The 25,650-nt window shown below is 51.0% G+C and overlaps 1 protein-coding gene across 2 annotated transcripts in view; it reads right to left on the reverse strand.

Moving 5' to 3' along the window:
- The window catches only part of LOC140404344 (microtubule-associated protein 1A-like), a 197,743-nt gene that overhangs the window by 138,576 nt on the left and 33,517 nt on the right, over positions 1-25,650 (reverse strand). The gene's annotated exons all lie outside the window — the stretch shown is intronic.

Below are 25,650 nucleotides of genomic sequence, written 5' to 3' on the forward strand. Positions count from 1 at the left end.
TTGTTATAAATTGGAGTTTTCCTTTGTCAAATGAACACAAAAGGTTCCTTTCTGTTGATATGGTTGTAAATTTCACGAAAAAAAAAAATACCTGACACACGCTGGATTTTTGAGTCAGCATTTCTGACACTGGGTGAGACGCAGACACTGAGGGTCAGCTTACATACACCACTGGTTTGAAGGGTTAAGTGAACAAGGCAGATAAAGTTTAACTGTGGGGCAAAGCAACGCCTTGAGGAATGGCCAGCTTTCACTCGGCCTCAGGCTCCATAGGCCTCAGGCTCCATAGGCCCAAGGCTCCATAGGCCCGAGGCTCCATAGGCTCGAGACTCCGTAGGCCCGAGGCTCTATAGGCCCGAGGCTCTATAGGCCTGAGGCTCTATAGGCCTGAGCCTCCATAGGCTGAGGCTCCATAGGCCCGAGGCACTATAGGCCTAAGGGACTATAGGTCCGAGGCACTATAGGCCAGAGGATCTATAGGCCGGAGGCTCCATAGGCCCGAGGCACTATAGGCCCGAGAGACTATAGGCCTGAGGCTCTATAGGCCCAAAGTTCTATAGGCCCGAGGCTCTATAGGTCCGAGGCTCTATAGGCACGAGGCTCCATAGGCCCGAGAGACTATAGGCCTGAGGCTCTATAGGCCCAAAGTTCTATAGGCCCGAGTCTCTATAGGTCCGAGGCTCTATAGGCACCAGGCTCCATAGGCCCGAGGCTCTATAGGCCCGAGGCACTACAGCCCGAGGCTCCAATGGCCTGAGGCGCTATAGGAAGATTTGTTTTTATTTATAGATTGTGTACTGCATCAAGGGTGTGCTCTTGGTTACAAAATGCAGAAGAATCTCTGCTGGAACAGGGAATAAGCAGATTTGGAGAGATTTTTAAAAAACTGTCTATTGCTTGCAGAGAGGACTGACAAGCAGCAGCTATCCAGGTTCAGAGCTTCTGGTTGCTAACCCAGGTCCTTGTGGGCCGGGCTAAGGTTACTGAGCACTCTGTTAGGCCGGGGTCATTTGCTGGCTGCTGGTGGGCAAGATAATGTCAAACTGCAGCAGTGCGATTAGGCTTTTGAAGGATTCCACAGCAGCACAGTGGTTAGCACTGCTCCATCACAGCGCCAGGGACCCGGGTTTGGTTCCAGCCTCGGGACACTGCCTGTGCGGAGTCTGCACGTTCTCCCCGTGTCTGCGTGGGTTTCCTCCGGGTGCTCTGGTTTCCTCCTACAGTCCAAAGATGTGCAGGTTAGGTGGATTGGCCGTGATAAATTGCCCCTTAGTGTCCTGGGATGTGCAGGACAGGTGAGGTTATGGGGATAGAGCGGGGTGTATGGGGGAGTGTAAATGGGCAGATATCCGATTCGAAGGCTTGGTGCAGACTCAACGGGCCGAATAGCAGACTCCACCTTCATTGTACCTGTCCTGGGAGTGTTTGATGGGGACAGTGTAGAGGGAGCTTTACTCTGTATCTAACCCCGTGCTGTACCTGTCCTGGGAGTGTTTGATGGAGACACTGTAGAGGGAGCTTTACTCTGTATCTAACCCCGTGCTGTACCTGTCCTGGGAGTGTTTGATGGGGACAGTGTAGAGGGAGCTTTACTCTGTATCTAACTCCGTGCTGTACCTGTCCTGGGAGTGTTTGATGGGGAGAGTGTAGAGGGAGCTTTACTCTGTATCTAACCCTGTGCTGTACCTGTCCTGGGAGTGTTTGATGGGGACAGTGTAGAGGGAGCTTTACTCTGTATCTAACCCCGTGCTGTACCTGTCCTGGGAGTGTTTGATGGGGACAGTGTAGAGGGAGCTTTACTCTGTATCTAACCCCGTGCTGTACCTGTCCTGGGAGTGTTTGATGGAGACACTGTAGAGGGAGCTTTACTCTGTATCTAACCCTGTGCTGTACCTGTCCTGGGAGTGTTTGATGGGGACAGTGTAGAGGGAGCTTTACTCTGTATCTAACTCCGTGCTGTACCTGTCCTGGGAGTGTTTGATGGGGAGAGTGTAGAGGGAGCTTTACTCTGTATCTAACCCTGTGCTGTACCTGTCCTGGGAGTGTTTGATGGGGACAGTGTAGAGGGAGTTTTACTCTGTATCTAACCCCGTGCTGTACCTGCCCTGGGAGTGTTTGATGGGGACAGTGTAGAGGGAGCTTTACTCTGTATCTAACCCCGTGCTGTACCTGTCCTGGGAGTGTTTGATGGGGACAGTGTAGAGGGAGCTTTACTCTGTATCTAACCCTGTGCTGTACCTGTCCTGGGAGTGTTTGATGGGGACAGTGTAGAGGGAGCTTTACTCTGTATCTAACCCCGTGCTGTACCTGTCCTGGGAGTGTTTGATGGGGACAGTGTAGAGGGAGGTTTACTCTGTATCTAACCCCGTGCTGTACCTGTCCTGGGAGTGTTTGATGGGGACAGTGTAGAGGGAGCTTTACTCTGTATCTAACCCTGGGCTGTACCTGTCCTGGGAGTGTTTGATGGGGACAGTGTCGAGGGAGCTTTACTCTGTATCTAACCCCGTGCTGTACCTGTCCTGGGAGTGTTTGATGGGGGCAGTGTAGTGGATTATCAATGCTCAATCAGTCTATTCAAGACTGAGATTGATGGATTTCCGCTCACAGGCATCGATGGATGGGGCTGCAATGTGGAGTGAAGGTTAAAGCTCAGCCTAGCTTTGACAAAGAGTCATTGGACTCGAAACGTTCGCTCTTTTCTCCCCCTACAGATGCTGCCAGACTTGCAGAGATTTTCCAGCATTTTCTCTTTGGTTTCAGATTCCAGCCTCCGCAGTAATTTGATTTTATTAAAGCTCAGCCTGGATCTGATTAAATGAAGGAGCTGTACGGAGGGGTCCTATGCTCTACTCCTATTTCTTAATGTTCTTAAATGCACTTTTCAAGCAGATTGTGCATTTCAATCCCGAAAGAGACAGACTGTCCTCTGCCTGAGGATCCTGGATCTTCCAGCTCCTGATATCTCTGTTAGTGCTCCCAGTAATGGAAGACTATATAGATTGCTCCATTACCCACTAACCTCAGCTAACATGAGACCATCCTTTTTATATCAATACTCAATCTCCATGGCTGCTACATTATTTATTACACTCATTCCAGTCTCAAAGTTTACAGAAGGAAGCTCCAGGGATCCATTTGCAAAGAATACAGACTGACTCGGCAGAGAGTGGCGTCTCACTGGGCACCAAGATATAGTTTAGAATTGACAGCTGTGTGTGTTGAAACCGTGTACTGGGGAGGGGGTTATATACCCGCCCCCCCCTCCACCCCCTCCTCTCCGCTTGCCTCTGCCACTGTTGGTTATTATGTCTTTTATTGACAGACTTTTTCCCAAGAAACATCAGCAGGTCCAGTGACAGACATCAACCAGCATTAATATCGCGCCGTTAATGTATAATAAACCATTCAAAGGTGTTTCGCAGGATTGCTTGAAACATGTATACGCACACATACCGGTGTGTACACACGCTTACACATCTCAGGAGTGGGGGGTAGAGGGCTGGGGTGGGGGGGGGGATGCGGCGGTGGGGGGCCGGGGGGGCTGCGGGGGGGCGGTAACTAGCCTGTGTTCAGAATCAACCGGGGTTGGTTCTTTCCTCTCTCCAGCTGGAGGACATACCAAATGTCACTTACCACTGTCAGCTGTGCCTCCAGTCACAGGCCTCAAGATCAATTCACTAGACCTGTCCTGGGAGTGTTTGATGGGGACAGTGTAGAGGGAGCTTTACTCTGTATTTAACCCCGTGCTGTACCTGTCCTGGGAGTGTTTGATGGGGACAGTGTAGAGGGAGCTTTACTCTGTATCTAACCCCGTGCTGTACCTGTCCTGGGAGTGTTTGATGGGGACAGTGTAGAGGGAGCTTTACTCTGTATTTAACCCCGTGCTGTACCTGTCCTGGGAGTGTTTGATGGGGACAGTGTAGAGGGAGCTTTACTCTGTATCTAACCCCGTGCTGCACCTGTCCTGGGAGTGTTTGATGGGGACAGTGTAGAGGGAGCTTTACTCTGTATCTAACCCCGTGCTGTACCTGTCCTGGGAGTGTTTGATGGGGACAGTGTAGAGGGAGCTTTACTCTGTATTTAACCCCGTGCTGTACCTGTCCTGGGAGTGTTTGATGGGGACAGTGTAGAGGGAGCTTTACTCTGTATCTAACCCCGTGCTGTACCTGTCCTGGGAGTGTTTGATGGGGACAGTGTAGAGGGAGCTTTACTCTGTATTTAACCCCGTGCTGTACCTGTCCTGGGAGTGTTTGATGGGGACAGTGTAGAGGGAGCTTTACTCTGTATCTAACCCCGTGCTGCACCTGTCCTGGGAGTGTTTGATGGGGACAGTGTAGAGGGAGCTTTACTCTGTATCTAACCCCGTGCTGTACCTGTCCTGGGAGTGTTTGATGGGGACAGTGTAGAGGGAGCTTTACTCTGTATCTAACCCCGTGCTGTACCTGTCCTGGGAGTGTTTGATGGGGACAGTGTAGAGGGAGCTTTACTCTGTATCTAACCCCGTGCTGTACCTGTCCTGGGAGTGTTTGATGGGGACAGTGTAGCGGGAGCTTTAATCTGTATCTAACTCCGTGCTGTACCTGTCCTGGGAGTGTTTGATGGGGACCGTGTAGAGGGAGCTTTACTCTGTATCTCACCCCGTGCTGTACCTGCCCTGGGAGTGTTTGATGGGGACAGTGTAGAGGGAGCTTTACTCTGTATCTAACCCCTTGCTGTACCTGTCCTGGGAGTGTTTGATGGGGACAGTGTAGCGGGAGCTTTAATCTGTATCTAACCCCATCTTGTTTTAGCCATCTCCAAAATGGCCGCCCTACTTTTGTGTTCGCTGTTGCCGACAGTGGTTGGATGGATTCAAGGAGATTCCACTTCACCAACCGTTCCACCCGGTCCAACAGCCTTTTCCCCAACACTATGATAAATTAACTGAAGTATTCAAAGGAAATGTTTCTTTTTTTAATGCTATGATTTTTCTCCCTATGTGGGTGGTGGTGCAGGAGGCCAGTTATTCATTTCTGGGGACTCCGAGGCAATTGTAGAGAGGTAGGTGTAAAGCATCCCAAGGCTGCTACTTCGAAGAAGCGGAGGTGTTCCGACCAATGTAATCCATCCACCAACAGATAAAGAAAGCGATTATCTGATTATTGTCATGTTGGTGTCCTTGGGAGCTTGCTGTGCGTAAACTGGGTGCTGCATTTCCGAAACTACAACAGTGACCACACTTCCAAAGGTATTTGATTGGCTGCAAAGTGCTTTGGGGACATTCTGTGGTTCTGAAAAGTATTTTAATTAATAAATTATAGTACCCAATTATTTTTTTCCAATTAAGGGGCAATTAGCGTGGCCAATCCACCTAGCCTGAACATAAGACCATAAGACATAGGAGAAGAATTAGGCCACTCGACCCATCGAGTCTGCTCCGCCATTCAATCATGGCGGATATTTTTCTCATCCCCACTCTCCTGCCTTCTTCCCATAACTCCTGATCCCCTTATTTATTAAGAACCTATCTATCTCTGTCTTAAAGACACTCAATGATTTGGCCTCCACAGCCTTCTGCGGCAAAGAGTTCCACAGATTCACCACCCTCTGGCTGAAGAAATTCTTCCTCATCTCTGTTTTAAAGGATCATCCCTTTAGTCTGAGATTGTGTCCTCCAGTTCTAGTTTGTCCTACAAGTGGAAACATCCTCTCCACATCCCCTCTATCCAGGCCTCGCAGTATCCTGTAAGTTTCAATGAAATCCTCCCTCATCATTCTAAACTCCGAGTACAGACCCAGAGTCCTCAACCGGTTCTCGTACGACAAGTTCTTCATTCCAGGGATCATTCTTGTGAACTTCCTCTGGACCCTTTCTAAGGCCAGCACATCCTTCCTTAGATACGGGGCCCAAAACTGCTCACAATACTCCAAATAAGGTCTGACCAGAGCCTTATACAGCCTCAGAAGTACATCCCTGGTCTTGTATTCTCGCCCTCTCGACATGAATGCTAACATTGCATTTGTTTTCCTAACTGCTGATTGAACCTGCACGTTAACCTTCAGAGAATCATGAACAAGGACTCCCAAGTCCCTTTGTGCTTCTGATTTCCGAAGCATCTCCCCATTTGGAAAATAGTCTATGCCTAAATTCCTCCTTCCAAAGTGCATAACCTCACACTTTTCCACATTGTATTCCATCTGTCACTTCTTTGCCTACTCTCCTAGCCTGTCCAAGTCCTTCTGCAACCCGCCTGCTTCCTCAATACCACCTGTCCCTCTACAGATCTTTGTACCCCCTGCAAACTTAGCAACAGCGCCTTCAGTTCCTTCTTCCAGATTATTAATGTATATTGTGAAATCTTTGGGTTGTGGGGGTGAAACCCATGCAGACACGGGGAGTATGTGCAAACTCCACACAGCGAATGGCCTGTTTCTCTGCTACAGACTGGATGTAATAATAGAAGTAGGACAAGTCTAGTGTCGCTATGCTCGGGCTGTAGCTCTGTTGGAATATGCGAATGTTGCCAAACAGATTTTCTTGCGCCCTACATTTGCCGATGTAAAAATAGTTTTGCAGCAAGCTGACTGGCTCCTGGGAGCAGCTGGAGCCGACAGCAGCAAAGTACATGACTAGGCTGATTGCCCATTGCTACCTTCAGCTGCATCGCCTCCTGTTGCGACCAGCTGCACTGGGATGTGCAGAGGAATTGTGGGATACTGGCTGACTGCCACTCTCGCTGGTGAATGTCAGGGATGGTAGCATCCTGGCAGACTGCCACTGTCACTGGAGCCGACAGCTGTGTGACACTCCTTTTCTGTCTGTCCTTCGCCCTGACGGAATGGCTGTTTGATAAGGGCAACGTGGTCACCTTGTCATTCTTTTGTGCCACCCAAGTCCCATTCACCCATCACAGCTGCCTCTGTGTTCACTACCTTAACTCAGCTCCTCGACCAGCAATGCCTCACGTTTAACGTTCTGATCCTTCTTTCCAGACCCCTCAATGGCCTCACTCCCTCACCCGGTCTCTGTAACGTCCTCCAGCCCTGCAACATGTTACGGCCCCCTCGGATGGTTATGCACCATGACCATGGTCCCCATGACCACCACGGAGTGTGGTAGAAGAGTAGGGGAGTAGAGTAGAGGAGTCTAGAACAAGAGGGCAGAGGTTTAAGGTGAGAGGAGAGAGATATAAAAGAGACCAGAGAGGAAATTTCTTCACACACAGGGTGGTGAGCATCGGGAACGAGCTGCCAGAGGCAGTGGTAGAGGCGGGTACAATTTTGTCCTTTATAAAGCAGTTAGACAGTTACACGGGCAGGGTGGGTATAGAGGGTTATGGGCCAAATGAGGACAAGTGAGACTAGCTTAGTGATAGAAACTGGGCGGCACGGACAAGCTGGGCCAAAGGGCCTGATTTAATGCTGTAAACATCTATATTTCATGCTGTAAACATCTATATTTTTTTTAAATTTAGAGTACCCAATTCATTTTTTCCAATCAAGGGGCAATTTATCGAGGCCAATCCACCTACTCTGCACACCTTTGGGTTGTGGGGGCGAAACCCATGCAAACACAGGGAGAATGTGCAAACTCCACACGGACAGTGACCCAGAGCCAGGATCGAACCTGGGCCCTCGGCGCCGTGAGGCTGCAGTGCTAACCACTGCGCCACCGTGCTGCCGTAAACATCTATGACTCTATGGCTCTGGTATGAACCTCCCTGGTAAAACAGGGCAGGGGTTCCCCTTAACAAGGGGGAACCCCATCGGATTTAAACCCCGACTTGGGTGCAGGTCGGAGAGGGAGGGGGGTTCACTGAACATTTTTGAAGGCAGAGGTAGATAGATTCATGTTCGGCAAGGGGATGAGAGACAGTCGGGACGCGGGGGAGGTAGACGGGAATGTGGAACTGGAAACACAAACATATCACCCATGATCGTATTGAATGACGGAGCTGGCTCGAGGGGCCGAATGGCCTACTTCTCCTATTTGATCTGTATGTAAACAGCAATGTGGTAACGACTAAATTCTCTGTTTTCCTGGTGGATACATATTGACCACTCCGCCTGTGATGGCCCACCTTCTCTCCTGTGAAGTAGCACCGTCGGTTTGTGTTAATCCACCCGAGCAGGTAGGCCCTTAAACATCACATCCAAAAACGCACCTCCAGCAGTGCAAAGCTCCCTCGGTATTACACAGGAGCATCAGGCGGGATTCTTGCACACGAGCCCTGTATTGGGAGTTAAACCTGAAACACTGCAATAAGCAAACAATCATGTTGCCAACTGAGCCAGCTGTCAGCCTGGCATTTGCCTGATTTCCATGATCCCGTCATGGAAAAGGTGCTCCTGAATGGCCCCGGTTCCAATCTTTAAGATTGCGGCCCCCTTGTTCTGGACCCCACCACCCAACGGGAATACAACCCAAGAGTTGCGCAACCTGACCTCTGAATGGAAGTAACGCTGAAGCCCCCAGTAAGGGAGGAGGTACTGGGAGAAACGGGATGAAAGTAACGTTATTCCTGCACCTTCTCCTGCAACAACAATGGCGTGGCCCACTTTTAAAAAAAGAAACACGCAGTTCCTCAGAGCTGCTATTTTGGGTCCGCGACCTACTTGGAGTGTGTATGTAATGAGTGTGCGCCCACTCTGAGTCCATGGCTGCTTGCCAACATTGAACATGTCCAACTGTAAATGGCACAAAAATGCCTGAACTCCTTGTCTGTAAGCTTGCGGGTAAACTCCAAAGTGTGCGGCTAATTGAAAGCTCCAGGGCAAATGGTTCTCCCAACATTACAACAGGCTGTGAGGTGCACTCAATAAATAAAAGCTTGTCCTTTATTATAACCTTGTTGAACCCTACAGTCCACTAGGATAATGCCGATGGCTTGTGGGGATGTTGGTCAGGGCAGGGGGTAACTGAGTCAATCCCATTGCTGAGGTCTGGAGTCACATGTAGGCCAGACCGGGTAAGGACAGCAGATTTCCTTCCCTAAAGGACACTAGTGGGCCAGATGAGTTTTTAGAACCATCGAGGATAGCTCATTATTTATTGATTGAATTCATAGTCCACTGGATGCCCTAGTGGACTTTGAACCCACAGCATGAGCAAGGGCCCTAGTCCAATGGTATGACCACAATGTCACCATCGCCCACAAGGGGCACTGTCCCCAGAGATTCAGTGCCATCTGCTAACACATTCATCCAAATGAACCTATACAGGGAACCTTGGCAGCATGGATGACCATGGGGTTATAGCACCTTTGCCATATAGTAAAACACCGAGGTGCTTCTCACAAGTGTTCAAAGAACAAAGAACAAAGAAAAGTGCAGCACAGGAGCAGGCCCTTCGGCCCTCCAAGCCCGCGCCGACCATGCTGCCCGTCTAAACTAAAATCTTCTACACTTCCGGGATCCGTATCCCTCTATTCCCATCCTATTCATGTATTTGTCAAGATGCCCCTTAAATGTCACTATCGTCCCTGCTTCCACCACCTCCTCCGGCAGCGAGTTCCAGGTACCCACTACCCTCTGTGTAAAAAAACTTGCCTCGTACATCTACTCTAAACCTTGCCCCTTGCACCTTAAACCTATGCCCCCTAGTAATTCTCCCCTCTACCCTGGGAAAAAGTCTCTGACTATCCACTCTGTCTATGCCACTCATAATTTTGTAGACCTCTATCAGGTCTCCCCACAACCTCCTTCGTTCCAGTGAGAACAAACCAAGTTTATTCAAACTCTCCTCACAGCTAATGCCCTCCATACCAGGCAACATTCTGGTAAATCTCGTCTGCACCCTCTCTAAAGCCTCCACATCCTTCTGGTAGTGTGGCGACCAGAATTGAACACCATACTCCAAGTGTGGCCTAACTAAGGTTCTATACAGCTGCAACATGACTTGCCAATTTTATACTCAATGTTGTCCGTCAAAATCTGCCACTGAGGCATAGGAAGAGGAGTAGGCCATTCGGCCCCTCAGGCTTGCTCTGCTATTCAATTAGATCATGCGTGATCATCTACCCCAAAGCCACTATCCCGTACTATCCCCGAATCCCTCGGTATTATCATCGATCTCTGTCTTGAATATACTCAACAACTGAGTCTCTGGGAGGAGAATGCCAAAGATTCACCATCTCCTGAGGTAGAGATTCCCCCCTCACTTCAGTCTTCCCTGCCCTGTGCCCCTGGTTCTAGGCTCAACAGCCAGTGGAAACATCCGACCTACATCTACCTCGTCACGTCCTGCGAGACTTTTGTACCTTTCAATGAGATCGCCTCTCCTTGTTCAAAACTCTAGAGAATTCAGTCTTCTCAATCTCTCCTCACAGGAGAATCCCGTCATCCCAGGAATCAGCCTGGTGAACCCCGATTGTACTCCCTCCGTGGCAAGGATATCCTTCCTCGGATAGGGAGACGGAAACTGCACAATACTCCAGGTGAGGCACATTGTTCAGTGTAGAGGAGACTGACAGGATTGTTGTCTGGACTGGAGGATTTCAGTAATGAGGTCAGATTGAATAGGCTGGGGGTTACACCAGGGGAGGGAGACTTCATATTAAAAATTAGGAGGAACTTGCATAGAGCAGGGATGACCTATTTACTTTGGCTGAGGTCTTGTGATGCGGTGGGTATTGTCCGTACCTCATGACCAAACGTTCTGGGTTCAAGTCCCAGGACCTGATGGCCTTGGAAGGGGTGTTCATAATGTATCCAATCAGGTTGATTACCAGCCTGTAGATCCTTCCAATCCATGTCCGGCGGTAAGAGCGGGAGTTTCCTGGTCAGTTACACTGCAGAGGGCATTGGTAAACCACCGCGATACTTTGCCCAGCATCATCATGGGCCAATCCAATGGAAGTCCATGGTTGCTAATGATGTCTTCGAGCTTTGTGCCTGTTGGGGAGAACTTACCTCTGCAGAGGAACCAAAAATCAGGGGACATAGATTTTAAATAACCTTTTAAAATTATTCCCTCCTGGGATGTGGACGTCGCTGACTGTGCCAGCATTTATTGCCCATCTCTGAGGGCATTTAAGAGTCAACCACATTGCCATGGATCTGGAGTCACGTGTCGGTCGGTCCAGTAGGGCGCCAGGGTAGCACAGTGGTTAGCACTGTTGCTTCACAGTGGCAGGGACCCGGGTTCGATTCCCGGCTTGGGTCACTATCTGTGTGGAGTCTGCACGTTCTCCCCGTGTCTGCGTGGGTTTCCTCCGGGTGCTCCGGTTTCCTCCCACAAGCCCCGAAAGACGTGCTTGTTAGGTGAATTGGACATTCTGAATTCTCCCTCTGTGCACCCGAACAGGCGCCGGAGTGTGGCGACTAGGGGATTTTCACAATAACTTCATTGTAGTGTTAATGTAAGCCAACGTGTGACACTAATGAAGATTATTATTAAAGTAAGGAAGGCAGATCGCGACGTCTTGCGCGATCTCGTCAGATTGAACGAGGCGTCCTGCGCGTCAGAAATCGCGCGAGGGTTCGATCGCGCCCGGGATTTCCCATTGCAGCCACCCCACTCCGCCCGGAAACCCACGGCGCGCTGCCAGCGGGAAAAGTGAATCCCAACGGACAGAGAATTCAGAGAAGAAACCAGTAACTCCAGCTGCAGTTCTCAGCTCCTCAGTCTTGTTTCTCATTGCTGCCATTACCCCAACAACCGTCAGACAGGATCACCTCAGCATCACAAATACGTCATTCTATCCCTCCTTCACAAAGAGAGGTTCTTATACTCTCAGTCAGTGTCCTCTCTCACTTTGGCTATTCTGGGTTGCCATGGCAACTCCATTATTATGGGTAAGCTTTGCAGTAAGGATTCAGCACTCGTCTTCAATCACCTTAGAGAATAGAGTCATAAGCAAGGTTCCCATAGCAACTGTGAGCTCACGGGGAGACCTCATTTACTCAGCATTATTCCAGTGGCAGCTTACTGTCCGGGCTGGACTGTGGCGGGTATCGAGCTGGCATAATGAGTGGAACTACCTTAATGCTTGGATTAGGAGCCCCTAGTGGGACCCCAGGGTTTTGCACTGAGTGCTGAATTTGGTGCATTGGAGTGCTGTAGTCAGAGTTTGGTGACTGAGGGAGTATAAGGCTTCATTTTTATCTAAAGTCTAGTTTTTCTTTTATTGAGTTAATTAACTTAAATGTTGCTGTTTGGTTTAGAAGAAGGTGAATTTTCAATCAGCTTTAAACAAAGCTTCTACTTGTAGGCACTTGCAGCTGGAACTTGTTAATTAGTTAATTGGATTAGGCCAGTTTTCAGAGGCTAGATTCACAGTATAAAAGTGATCCCCTACAGTGCAGACTGTGTTTGCACTGAGTGCTGAATTTGGTGCATTTGAGTGCTATAGTGAGAGTTTGGTGACTGAGGGAGTGCTGAATTTGGTGCATTTGAGTGCTATAGTGAGAGTTTGGTGACTGAGGGAGAGCTGAATTTGGTGCATTTGAGTGCTATAGTGAGAGTTTGGTGACTGAGGGAGTTAGGTGAGGAGGGAGTAAGGTGCTCCTTTCATTTTGTTTCCTACATTTCCATAAAGAGTGAGAAGAGAGCCAAGAGTTTACAGAGAGTGCAGCTGACTGGGAGCAGAGCCGAAGGACGGAGATCCAGTTGGTCCACAGGGCAGCTATATTCTGTAAGGTAAGAGGGGATGGAGGCTAGGCCAGTTGCATGCTCCTCCTGTAGGATGTGGGTGGTGAGGGATACCACCGGTGCCCCCGCTGACTATACCTGCGGGAAGTGCACCCAACTCCAGCTCCTCAAAGACTGTGTTAGGGAACTGGAGCTGAAGCTGGATGAACTTCGGATCATCCGGGAGGCAGAGGGGGTGATAGAGAAGAGTTACAGGGAGGTAAGCACACCCAAGGTACAGGACAAGAATAGCTGGGTTACAGTCAGGGGGAAAATAAAAACTAGGCAGACAGTGCAGGGATCCCTCGTGGCCATTCCCCTTCAAAACAAGTATACCGTTTTGGATGCTGTTGGGGGGGGGATGGCCTACCTGGGAAAGGCCCTAGCGGCCAGGTCTCAGGCACTGAGTCTGGCTCTGGGGCTCAGAAGGGAAGGGGGGAGAATAGAAAAGCAATAGTTGTAGGAGATTCAATGGTTAGGAGAATAGATAGGAGATTCTGTGGTCGCGAGTAAGACTCCCGGAAGGTATGTTGCCTCCCAGGTGCCAGGGCCAGGGATGTCTCGGATCGTGTCTTCAGGATCCTTAAGGGGGAGGGGGAGCAGCCAGAAGTCGTGGTGCACATTGGTACCAACGACATAGGTAGGAAAAGGGGTGTGGAGGTAATAAATGAGTTTAGGGAGTTAGGCTGGAAGTTAAAAGCCAGGACAGACAGAGTTGTCATCTCTGGTTTGTTGCCGGTGCCACGTGATAGCGAGGCCAGGAATAGGGAGAGAGTGCAGCTGAACACGTGGCTGCAGGAATGGTGTAGGAGGGAGGGCTTCAGGTATTTGGATAATTGGAGCGCATTCTGGGGAAGGTGGGACCTGTACAAGCAGGACGGGTTGCATCTGAACCAGAGGGGCACCAATATCCTGGGAGGGAGGTTTTCTAGTACTCTTCGGGAGGGTTTAAACTAATTTGGCAGGGGAATGGGAACCGGATTTGTAGTCCAGCAACTAAGGTAGCCGATATTCAGGACGCCAAAGCGTGTAATGAGGCAGTGGGGAAGGGAACACTGACAAAGGAGAGTACTTGCAGGCACGGAGATGGGTTGAAGTGTGTATACTTCAACGCAAGAAGCATCAGGAATAAGGTGGGTGAACTTAAGGCATGGATCGGTACTTGGGACCACGATGTGGTGGCCATCACGGAAACTTGGATAGAAGAGGGGCAGAAATGGTTGTTGGAGGTCCTTGGTTATAGATGTTTCAATAAGATTAGGGAGGGTGGTAAAAGAGGTGGGGGGGGTGGAATTGTTAATTAGAGATAGTATAACAGCTGCAGAAAGGCAGTTCGAGGAGTATCAGCCTACTGAGGTAGTATGGGTTGAAGTCAGAAATAGGAAAGGAGCAGTCACCTTGTTAGGAGTTTTCTATAGGCCCCCCAATAGTAGCAGAGATGTGGAGGAACAGATTGGGAAGCAGATTTTGGAAAGGTGCAGAAGTCACAGGGTAGTAGTCATGGGTGACTTTAACTTCCCAAACATTGAGTGGAAACTCTTTAGATCAAATAGTTTGGATGGGGTGGTGTTTGTGCAGTGTGTCCAGGAAGCTTTTCTAACACAGTATGTAGATTGTCCGACCAGAGGAGGGGCAATATTGGATTTAGTACTTGGTAATGAACCAGGGCAAGTGATAGATTTGTTAGTGGGGGAGCATTTTGGAGATAGTGACCACAATTCTGTGACTTTCACTTTAGTAATGGAGAGGGATAGGTGCGTGCAACAGGGCAAGGTTTACAATTGGGGGAAGGGTAAATACGATGTCAGACAAGAATTGAAGTGCATAAGTTGGGAACATAGGCTGTCAGGGAAGGACACAAGTGAAATGTGGAACTTGTTCAAGGAACAGGTACTACGTGTCCTTGATGTGTATGTCCCTGTCAGGCAGGGAAGAGATGGTCGAGTGAGGGAACCATGGTTGACAAGAGAGGTTGAATGTCTTATTAAGAGGAAAAAGGAGACTTATGTAAGGCTGAGGAAACAAGGTTCAGACAGGGCGTTGGAGGGATACAAGATAGCCAGGAGGGAACTGAAGAAAGGGATTAGGAGAGCTAAGAGAGAGCATGAACAATGTTTGGCGGGTAGGATCAAGGAAACCCCCAAGGCCTTTTACACATATGTGAGAAATATGAGAATGACTAGAGCGAGGGTAGGTCCGATCAAGGACAGTAGCGGGAGATTGTGTATCGAGTCTGAAGAGATAGGAGAGGTCTTGAACGAGTACTTTTCTTCTGTATTTACAAATGAGAGGGGCGATATTGTTGGAGAGGACAGTGTGAAACAGATTGGTATGCTCGAGGAAATACTTGTTAGGAAGGAAGATGTGTTGGGCATTTTGAAAAACTTGAGGATAGACAAGCCCCCCGGGCCTGACGGGATATATCCAAGGATTCTATGGGAAGCAAGAGATGAAATTGCAGAGCCATTGGCAATGATCTTTTCGTCCTCACTGTCAACAGGGGTGGTACCAGGGGATTGGAGAGTGGCGAATGTCGTGCCCCTGTTCAAAAAAGGGACTAGGGATAACCCTGGGAATTACAGGCCAGTTAGTCTTACTTCAGTGGTAGGCAAAATCATGGAAAGGGTACTGAAGGATAGGATTTCTGAGCATCTGGAAAGACATTGCTTGATTAGGGATAGTCAGCACGGATTTGAGAGGGGTAGGTCTTGACTTACAAGTCTTATTGAATTCTTTGAGGAGGTGACCAAGCATGTGGATGAAGGTAAAGCAGTGGATGTAGTGTACATGGATTTTAGTAAGGCATTTGATAAGGTTCCCCATGGTAGGCTTCTGCAGAAAGTAAGGAGGCATGGGATAGTGGGAAGTTTGGCCAGTTGGATAACGAACTGGCTAACCGATAGAAGTCAGAGAGTGGTGGTGGATGGCAAATATTCAGCCTGGATCCCAGTTACCAGTGGCGTACCGCAGGGATCAGTTCTGGGTCCTCTGCTGTTTGTGATTTTCATTAATGACTTGGATGAGGGAGTTGAAGGGTGGGTCAGTAAATTTGCAGACGATACAAAGATTGGTGGAGTTGTAGATAGTGAGGAGGGCTGTTGTCGGCTGCAAAGAGACATAGATAGGATGCAGAGCTGGGCTGAGAAGTGGCAGATGGAGTTTAACCCTGAAAAGTGTGAGGTTGTCCATTTTGGGAGGACAAATAAGAATGCGGAATACAGGGTTAACGGTAGAGTTCTTGGCAATGTGGAGGAGCAGAGAGATCTTGGGGTCTATGTTCATACATCTTTGAAAGTTCCCACTCAAGTGGATAGAGCTGTGAAGAAGGCCTATGGTGTGCTAGCGTTCATTAACAGAGGGATTGAATTTAAGAGCCGTGAGGTGATGATGCAGCTGTACAAAACTTTGGTAAGGCCACATTTGGAGTACTGTGTACAGTTCTGGTCGCCTCATTTTAGGAAGGATGTGGAAGCTTTGGAAAAGGTGCAAAGGAGATTTACCAGGATGTTGCCTGGAATGGAGAGTAGGTCTTACGAGGAAAGGTTGAGGGTGCTAGGCCTTTTCTCATTAGAACGGAGAAGGATGAGGGATGACTTGATAGAGGTTTATAAGATGATCAGGGGAATAGATAGAGTAGACAGTCAGAGACTTTTTCCCCGGGTGGAACAAACCATTACAAGGGGACATAAATTTAAGGTGAATGGTGGAAGATATAGGAGGGATATCAGAGGTAGGTTCTTTACCCAGAGAGTAGTGGGGGCATTGAATGCACTGCCTGTGGAAGTAGTTGAGTCGGAAACATTAGGGACCTTCAAGCAGCTATTGGATAGGTACATGGATTACGGTAAAATGATATAGTGTAGATTTATTTGTTCTTAAGGGCAGCACAGTAGCATTGTGGATAGCACAATTGCTTCACAGCGCCAGGGTCCCAGGTTCGATTCCGGCATAGGTCACTGTCTGTGCGGAGTCTGCACATCCTCCCCGTGTCTGTGTGGGTTTGCTCCGGGTGCTCCGGTTTCCTCGCACAGTCCAAAGATGACAGGTTAGGTGGATTGGCCGTGATAAATTGCCCTTAGTGTTCAAAATTGCCCTTAGCGTTGGGTGGAGGTGTTGAGTTTGGGTAGGGTGCTCTTTCCAAGAGCTGGTGCAGGCTCAATGGGCCGAATGGCCTCCTTCTACACTGTAAATTCAATGATAATCTATGATTAATCTAGGACAAAGGTTCGGCACAACATTGTGGGCTGAAGGGCCTGTTCTGTGCTGTATTTTTTCTACGTTCTATGTTTTTCTAATAAGTGGGTATCATTCTCCCACGGGGAGATGCAAGTTGAGTGGATCCGGTATTACCGTAATCACCGGCCAGGGTCAGTTCTTTCAAACCAGCCAAAACATTCAATAAATGATGGAATCCCCGCCCCCCCCCCCCACACCTTCCCCAACCCCCCAACGCTCTCCCCCCCCCCCTCACACAATTGGTTCCTCCCTGTCCTGGGACATCCTCCTGAAGTGGTCAATTTGCGCAAAGTTAGGCCCAACCATTAGGAAAGTGAGAACGACGAGATAAATCTGATTTCTGGTGATGCTGGTTGGGGGAATTGACATTGGCATGGGGAGGGTATCGCCCCGATTATTCTTCAACATAGCTCCTGAGGATCTTTGTTTTAATTAATTTAGAGTACCCAATTCAATTTTTCCAATTAAGGGGCAATTTAGCGGGGCCAATCCACCTACCCTGCACCTCTTTGGGTTGTGGGGGCGAAACCCGCGCAGACACGGGGAGAGTGTGTAAACTCCGCACGGACAGTGACCCAGAGCTGGGATCGAACCTGGGATCTCGGCGCCGTGAGGCAGCAGGGCTAACCCACTGCTCCACCGTGCTGCCACGCTCCTCAGGATCTTTAACCTCCACCTGTGACGACAGACAAGGCCTCAATTCAATTTCTCGTCCGAAAGACGGCACAGCACTCCCTCAGAAACGCAGTTGGCAGTGCCAGCTAACATGATCCGCTCAGGTCTCCGGGGTGGGACTTGAACCCACGACCTTGCAGCTCAGAGAGCAGAGGTGAGGGTTCCCTGCCAATGGCTGGCAAGGTGATCGATCAAACCGAGGAGGCGGCAGAAGACGTGGTGAGGCAAGAGTTCCGATTTGGAAACTTCGTCGCCAGCCGAGGTGACCTTGTCTCTCCCCTGCCTTATGGTGCAGCATCTGTCTAAGGGAGAGGGGGAGAGGGACGGGACAGGTGGCTACACACAAATTAGTCTTGGTCGCCGAGTCCCAAGGTTGCCGACCAATCAAACCCATCTGCTACCGGCGGACACATTTCATCACCATCCATTCATCAGGCAGGTAGATGGGCCTTCAGCAACTACGCCCTCTAGGTAGGAGGACAGGAATGACAGCCTCATCCAGGCAAGTGGCGCCTCGCTGGGAACCCTTTGTGTGTCAGGTGTAGCTCAGGAAGTACCACGTTTGGTTCTGAGCTCAAATACCACTCTGGAAATTCAGTGCAAGAATCAAGGCTGACGCTCCAGTGCAGAGCTGAGGGAGTGCTGCACTGTCATATAGAACATAGAACATAGAACAATACAGCGCAGTACAGGCCCTTCGGCCCACGATGTTGCACCGAAACAAAAGCCATCTAACCTACACTATACCATTATCATCCATATGTTTATCCAATAAACTTTTAAATGCCCTTAATGTTGGCGAGTTCACTACTGTAGCAGGTAGGGCATTCCACGGCCTCACTACTCTTTGCGTAAAGAACCTACCCCTGACCTCTGTCCTATATCTATTACCCCTCAGTTTAAGGCTATGTCCCCTCGTGCTAGCCATTTCCATCCGCGGGAGAAGGCTCTCACTGTCCACCCTATCTAACCCTCTGATCATTTTGTATGCCTCTATTAAGTCTCCTCTTAACCTTCTTCTCTCTAACGAAAACAACCTCAAGTCCATCAGCCTTTCCTCATAAGATTTTCCCTCCATACCAGGCAACATCCTGGTAAATCTCCTCTGCACCCGCTCCAAAGCCTCCACGTCCTTCCTATAATGCGGTGACCAGAACTGTACGCAATACTCCAAATGCGGCCGTACCAGAGTTCTGTACAGCTGCAACATGACCTCCTGACTCCGGAACTCAATCCCTCTACCAATAAAGGCCAACACTCCATAGGCCTTCTTCACCACCCTATCAACCTGGGTGGCAACTTTCAGGGATCTATGTACATGGACACCTAGATCCCTCTGCTCATCCACACTTTCAAGAACTTTTCCATTAGCCACATATTCCACATTCCTGTTTTTACTTCCAAAGTGAATCACCTCACACTTCTCTACATTAAACTCCATTTGCCACCTCTCAGCCCAGCACTGCAGCTTATCTATATCCCTCTGTAACCTGCTACTTCCTTCCTCACTATCGACAACACCACCGACTTTAGTATCGTCTGCAAATTTACTCACCCACCCTTCTGCGCCTTCCTCTAGGTCATTGATAAAAATGACAAACAGCAACGGCCCCAGAACAGATCCTTGTGGTACTCCACTTGTGACAGAACTCCATTCTGAACATTTCCCATCAACCACCACCCTCTGTCTTCTTTCAGCTAGCCAATTTCTGATCCACATCTCTAAATCACCCTCAATCCCCAGCCTCCGTATTTTCTGCAATAGCCTACCGTGGGGAACCTTATCAAACGCTTTGCTGAAATCCATATACACCACATCAACTGCTCTACCCTCGTCTACCTGTTCAGTCACCTTCTCAAAGAACTCGATAAGGTTTGTGAGGCATGACCTACCCTTCACAAAGCCATGCTGACTATCCCTGATCATATTATTCCTATCTAGATGATTATAAATCTTGTCTCTTATAATGCCCTCCAAGACTTTACCCACTACAGACGTGAGGCTCACCGGTCTATAGTTGCCGGGGTTGTCTCTGCTCCCCTTTTTGAACAAAGGGACCACATTTGCTATCCTCCAGTCCTCTGGCACTATTCCTGTATCCAATGATGACATAAAAATCAAAGCCAATGGTCCAGCAATCTCTTCCCTGGCCTCCCAGAGAATCCTAGGATAAATCCCATCAGGCCCCGGGGACTTATCTATTTTCAGCCTGTCCAGAATTGCCAACACCTCTTCCCTACTTACCTCAATGCCATCTAATCTATTTACCTGGAGCTCAGCATTCTCCTCCACAACATTATCTTTTTCCTGAGTGAATACTGACGAAAAATATTCATTTAGTATCTCGCCTATCTCTTCAGACTCTACACACAACTTCCCATCCCTGTCCTTGACTTGTCCTACTCTGTCCCTAGTCATTCGCTTATTCCTGACATACCTATAGAAAGCTTTTGGGTTTTCCTTGATCCTTCCTGCCAAATACTTCTCATGTCCCCTCCTTGCTCGTCTTAGCTCTCTCTTTAGATCCTTCCTCGCTACCTTGTAACTATCCATCGCCCCAACTGAAACTTCACACTTCATCTTCACATAGGCCTCCTTCTTCCTCTTAACAAGAGATTCCACTTCTTTGGTAAACCACGGTTCCCTCGCTCGGCACCTTCCTCCCTGCCTGACCGGTACATACTTATCAAGGACACGCAATAGCTGATCCTTGAACAAGCTCCACTTATCGAGTGTGTCCAAAACTTGCAGCCTACTTCTCCACCTTATCCCCCCCAAGTCACGTCTAATGGCATCATAATTTCCCTTCCCCCAGCTATAACTCTTGCCCTGCGGTGTATACTTATCCCTTTCCATCCTTAACGTAAACGTCACCGAATTGTGGTCACTGTCCCCAAAGTGCTCACCTACCTCCAAATCCAACACCTGGCCTGGTTCATTACCCAAAACCAAATCCAATGTGGCCTCACCTCTTGTTGGCCTGTCAACAAACTGTGTCAGGAAACCCTCCTGCACACACTGAACAAAAACACTGAGTGTCGCACTGTCAGAGGGTCAGTACTGAGGGAGTGCCGCACTGTCAGAGGGTCAGTACTGAGGGAGTGCTGCACTGTCAGAGGGTCAGTACTGAGGGAGTGCTGCACTGTCAGAGGGTCAGTACTGAGGGAGTGCCGCACTGTCAAAGGGCCAGGACTGAGGGAGCGCCGCACTGTCAGAGGGTCAGGACTGAGGGAGCGCCGCACTGTCAGAGGGTCAGTACTGAGGGAGTGCTGCACTGTCAGAGGGTCAGTACTGAGGGAGTGCTGCACTGTCAGAGGGTCAGTACTGAGGGAGTGCCGCACTGTCAGAGGGTCAGTACTGAGGGAGTGCCGCACTGTCAGAGGGTCAGGACTGAGGGAGCGCCGCACTGTCAGAGGGTCAGGACTGAGGGAGCGCCGCACTGTCAGAGGGTCAGTACTGAGGGAGTGCTGCACTGTCAGAGGGTCAGTACTGAGGGAGTGCTGCACTGTCAGAGGGTCAGTACTGAGGGAGTGCCGCACTGTCAGAGGGTCAGTACTGAGGGAGTGCTGCACTGTCAGAGGGTCAGGACTGAGGGAGTGCTGCACTGTCAGAGGGTCAGTACTGAGGGAGGGCCGCACTGTCAGAGGGTCAGTACTGAGGGAGTGCTGCACTGTCAGAGGGTCAGTACTGAGGGAGTGCCGCACTGTCAGAGGGTCAGTACTGAGGGAGTGCTGCACTGTCAGAGGGTCAGCACTGAGGTAGTGCCGCACTGTCAAAAGGTCAGTACTGAGGGAGTGCTGCACTGTCAGAGGATCAGTACTGAGGGAGTGCCGCACTGTCAGGTGGTCAGTACTGAGGGAGTGTCGCACTGTCAGAGGATCAGTACTGAGGGAGTGCCGCACTGTCAGAGGGTCAGTACTGAGGGAGTGCCGCACTGTCAGAGGGTCAGTACTGAGGGAGCGCCGCACTGTCAGAGGGTCAGGACTGAGGGAGTGCCGCACTGTCAGAGGGTCAGTACTGAGGGAGTGCTGCACTGTCAGAGGGTCAGGACTGAGGGAGTGCCGCACTGTCAGAGGGTCAGTACTGAGGGAGTGCCGCACTGTCAGAGGGTCAGTACTGAGGGAGTGCTGCACTGTCAGAGGGTCAGCACTGAGGTAGTGCCGCACTGTCAAAAGGTCAGTACTGAGGGAGTGCTGCACTGTCAGAGGATCAGTACTGCGGGAGTGCCGCACTGTCAGGTGGTCAGTACTGAGGGAGTGTCGCACTGTCAGAGGATCAGTACTGAGGGAGTGCCGCACTGTCAGAGGGTCAGTACTGAGGGAGTGCTGCACTGTCAGAGGATCAGTACTGCGGGAGTGCCGCACTGTCAGGTGGTCAGTACTGAGGGAGTGTCGCACTGTCAGAGGATCAGTACTGAGGGAGTGCTGCACTGTCAGAGGGTCAGTACTGAGGGAGTGCTGCACTGTCAGAGGGTCAGTACTGAGGGAGCGCCGCACTGTCAGAGGGTCAGGACTGAGGGAGCGCCGCACTGTCAGAGGGTCAGTACTGAGGGAGTGCTGCACTGTCAGAGGGTCAGTACTGAGGGAGTGCTGCACTGTCAGAGGGTCAGTACTGAGGGAGTGCCGCACTGTCAGAGGGTCAGTACTGAGGGAGTGCTGCACTGTCAGAGGGTCAGGACTGAGGGAGTGCTGCACTGTCAGAGGGTCAGTACTGAGGGAGGGCCGCACTGTCAGAGGGTCAGTACTGAGGGAGTGCTGCACTGTCAGAGGGTCAGTACTGAGGGAGTGCCGCACTGTCAGAGGGTCAGTACTGAGGGAGTGCTGCACTGTCAGAGGGTCAGCACTGAGGTAGTGCCGCACTGTCAAAAGGTCAGTACTGAGGGAGTGCTGCACTGTCAGAGGATCAGTACTGAGGGAGTGCCGCACTGTCAGGTGGTCAGTACTGAGGGAGTGTCGCACTGTCAGAGGATCAGTACTGAGGGAGTGCCGCACTGTCAGAGGGTCAGTACTGAGGGAGTGCCGCACTGTCAGAGGGTCAGTACTGAGGGAGCGCCGCACTGTCAGAGGGTCAGGACTGAGGGAGTGCCGCACTGTCAGAGGGTCAGTACTGAGGGAGTGCTGCACTGTCAGAGGGTCAGGACTGAGGGAGTGCCGCACTGTCAGAGGGTCAGTACTGAGGGAGTGCCGCACTGTCAGAGGGTCAGTACTGAGGGAGTGCTGCACTGTCAGAGGGTCAGCACTGAGGTAGTGCCGCACTGTCAAAAGGTCAGTACTGAGGGAGTGCTGCACTGTCAGAGGATCAGTACTGCGGGAGTGCCGCACTGTCAGGTGGTCAGTACTGAGGGAGTGTCGCACTGTCAGAGGATCAGTACTGAGGGAGTGCCGCACTGTCAGAGGGTCAGTACTGAGGGAGTGCTGCACTGTCAGAGGATCAGTACTGCGGGAGTGCCGCACTGTCAGGTGGTCAGTACTGAGGGAGTGTCGCACTGTCAGAGGATCAGTACTGAGGGAGTGCCGCACTGTCAGAGGGTCAGTACTGAGGGAGTGCTGCACTGTCAGAGGGTCAGTACTGAGGGAGTGCCGCACTGTCAGAGGGTCAGGACTGAGGGAGTGCCGCACTGTCAGAGGGTCAGTACTGAGGGAGTGCTGTACTGTCAGAGGGTCAGTACTGAGGGAGTGCCGTACTGTCAGAGGGTCAGTACTGAGGGAGTGCCGCACTGTCAGAGGGTCAGTACTGAGGGAGTGCTGCACTGTCAGAGGGTCAGGACTGAGGGAGTGCCGCACTGTCAGAGGGTCAGTACTGAGGGAGTGCCGCACTGTCAGAGGGTCAGTACTGAGGGAGTGCTGTACTGTCAGAGGGTCAGTACTGAGGGAGTGCCGCACTGTCAGAGGGTCAGTACTGAGGGAGTGCCGCACTGTCAGAGGGTCAGTACTGAGTGAGTGCCGCACTGTCAGAGGGTCAGTACTGAGGGAGTGCTGCACTGTCAGAGGGTCAGTACTGAGAGAGTGCCGCACTGTCAGAGGGTCAGTACTGAGGGAGTGCTGCACTGTCAGAGGGTCAGTACTGAGGGAGTGCCGCACTGCCAGATGGTCAGGACTGAGGGAGTGCTGCACTGTCAGAGGGTCAGGACTGAAGGAGTGCCGCACTGTCAGAGGGTCAGTACTGAGGGACTGCCGCACTGTCAGAGGGTCAGTACTGAGGGAGTGCTGCACTGTCAGAGGGTCAGCACTGAGGGAGTGCCGCACTGTCAGGGGGTCAGTACTGAGGGAGTGTCGCACTGTCAGAGGATCAGTACTGAGGGAGTGCCTCACTGTCAGAGGGTCAGTACTGAGGGAGTGCTGCACTGTCAGAGGGTCAGTACTGAGGGAGTGCCTCACTGTCAAAGGGTCAGTACTGAGGGAGTGCTGCACTGTCAGAGGGTCAGTACTGAGGGAGTGCTGCACTGTCAGAGGGTCAGGAATGAAGGAGTGCCGCACTGTCAGAGGGTCAGTACTGAGGGAGTGCTGCAATGTCAGAGGTTCAGTACTGAGGGAGTGCTGCATTGTCAGAGGGTCAGCACTGAGGTAGTGCCGCACTGTCAGAAGGTCAGTACTGAGGGAGTGCTGCACTGTCAGAGGATCAGTACTGAGGGAGTGCCGCACTGTCAGGGGGTCAGTACTGAGGGAGTGCTGCACTGTCAGAGAGTCAGTATTGAGGGAGCGCTGCACTGTCAGAGAGTCAGTACTGAGAGAGTGCCGCACTGTCAGAGGGTCAGTACTGAGGGAGTGCTGCACTGTCAGAAGGTCAGTACTGAGGGAGTGCCGCACTGTCAGAGTCAGTACTGAGCGAGTGCTGCACTGTCAGAGGGTCCGTACTGAGCGAGTGCTGCACTGTCAGAAGGTCAGTACTGAGGGAGTGCTGCACTGTCAGAGGGTCAGTACTGAGGGAGTGCTGCATTGTCAGAGGGTCAGTACTGAGGGAGTGCTGCACTGTCACAGGGTCAGTACGGAGGGAATGCTGCACTGTCAGAGGGTCAGTACTGAGGGAGTGCCGCACTGTCAGTGGGTCAATACTGAAGGAGTGCCGCACTGTCAGAGGGTCAGTACGGAGGGAGTGCTGCACTGTCAGAGGGTCAGTACTGAGGGAGTGCCGCACTGTCAGTGGGTCAATACTGAAGGAGTGCCGCACTGTCAGAGGGTCAGTACTGAGAGAGTGCCGCACTGTCAGAGGGTCAGTACTGAGGGAGTGCTGCATTGTCAGAGGGTCAGTACTGAGGGAGTGCTGCACTGTCAGAGGGTCAGTACTGAGGGGGTGCTGCATTGTCAGAGGGTCAGTACTGAGGGAGTGCTGCACTGTCAGAGGGTCAGTACGGGGGGAGTGCCGCACTGTCAGAGGGTCAGTACTGAGGGAGTGCCGCACTATCAGAGAGTCAGTACTGAGGGAGTGCTGCACTGTCAGAGGGTCAGTACTGAGGGAGTGCCGCACTGTCAGAGGGTCAGTACTGAGGGAGTGTCGCACTGTCAGAGGGTCAGTACTGAGGGAGTGCCGCACTGTCAGAGGGTCAGTACTGAGGGAGTGGTGCACTGTCAGAGGGTCAGTACTGAGGGAGTGCTGCACTGTCAGAGGGTCAGTACTGAGGGAGTGTCGCACTGTCAGGTGGTCAGTACTGAGGGAGTGTCGCACTGTCAGAGGATCAGTACTGAGGGAGTGCCGCACTGTCAGAGGGTCAGTACTGAGGGAGTGCTGCACTGTCAGAGGGTCAGTACTGAGGGAGCGCCGCACTGTCAGATGGTCAGGACTGAGGGAGTGCTGCACTGTCAGAGGGTCAGTACTGAGGGAGTGCTGCACTGTCAGAGGATCAGTACTGCGGGAGTGCCGCACTGTCAGGTGGTCAGTACTGAGGGAGTGTCGCACTGTCAGAGGATCAGTACTGAGGGAGTGCCGCACTGTCAGAGGGTCAGTACTGAGGGAGTGCCGCACTGTCAGAGGATCAGTACTGCGGGAGTGCCGCACTGTCAGGTGGTCAGTACTGAGGGAGTGTCGCACTGTCAGAGGATCAGTACTGAGGGAGTGCCGCACTGTCAGAGGGTCAGTACTGAGGGAGTGCTGCACTGTCAGAGGGTCAGTACTGAGGGAGTGCCGCACTGTC

This window comes from Scyliorhinus torazame, chromosome 30 (genome assembly GCF_047496885.1).
Source record: "Scyliorhinus torazame isolate Kashiwa2021f chromosome 30, sScyTor2.1, whole genome shotgun sequence".
In the NCBI taxonomy this organism is placed as follows: Eukaryota; Metazoa; Chordata; class Chondrichthyes; order Carcharhiniformes; family Scyliorhinidae; genus Scyliorhinus; species Scyliorhinus torazame.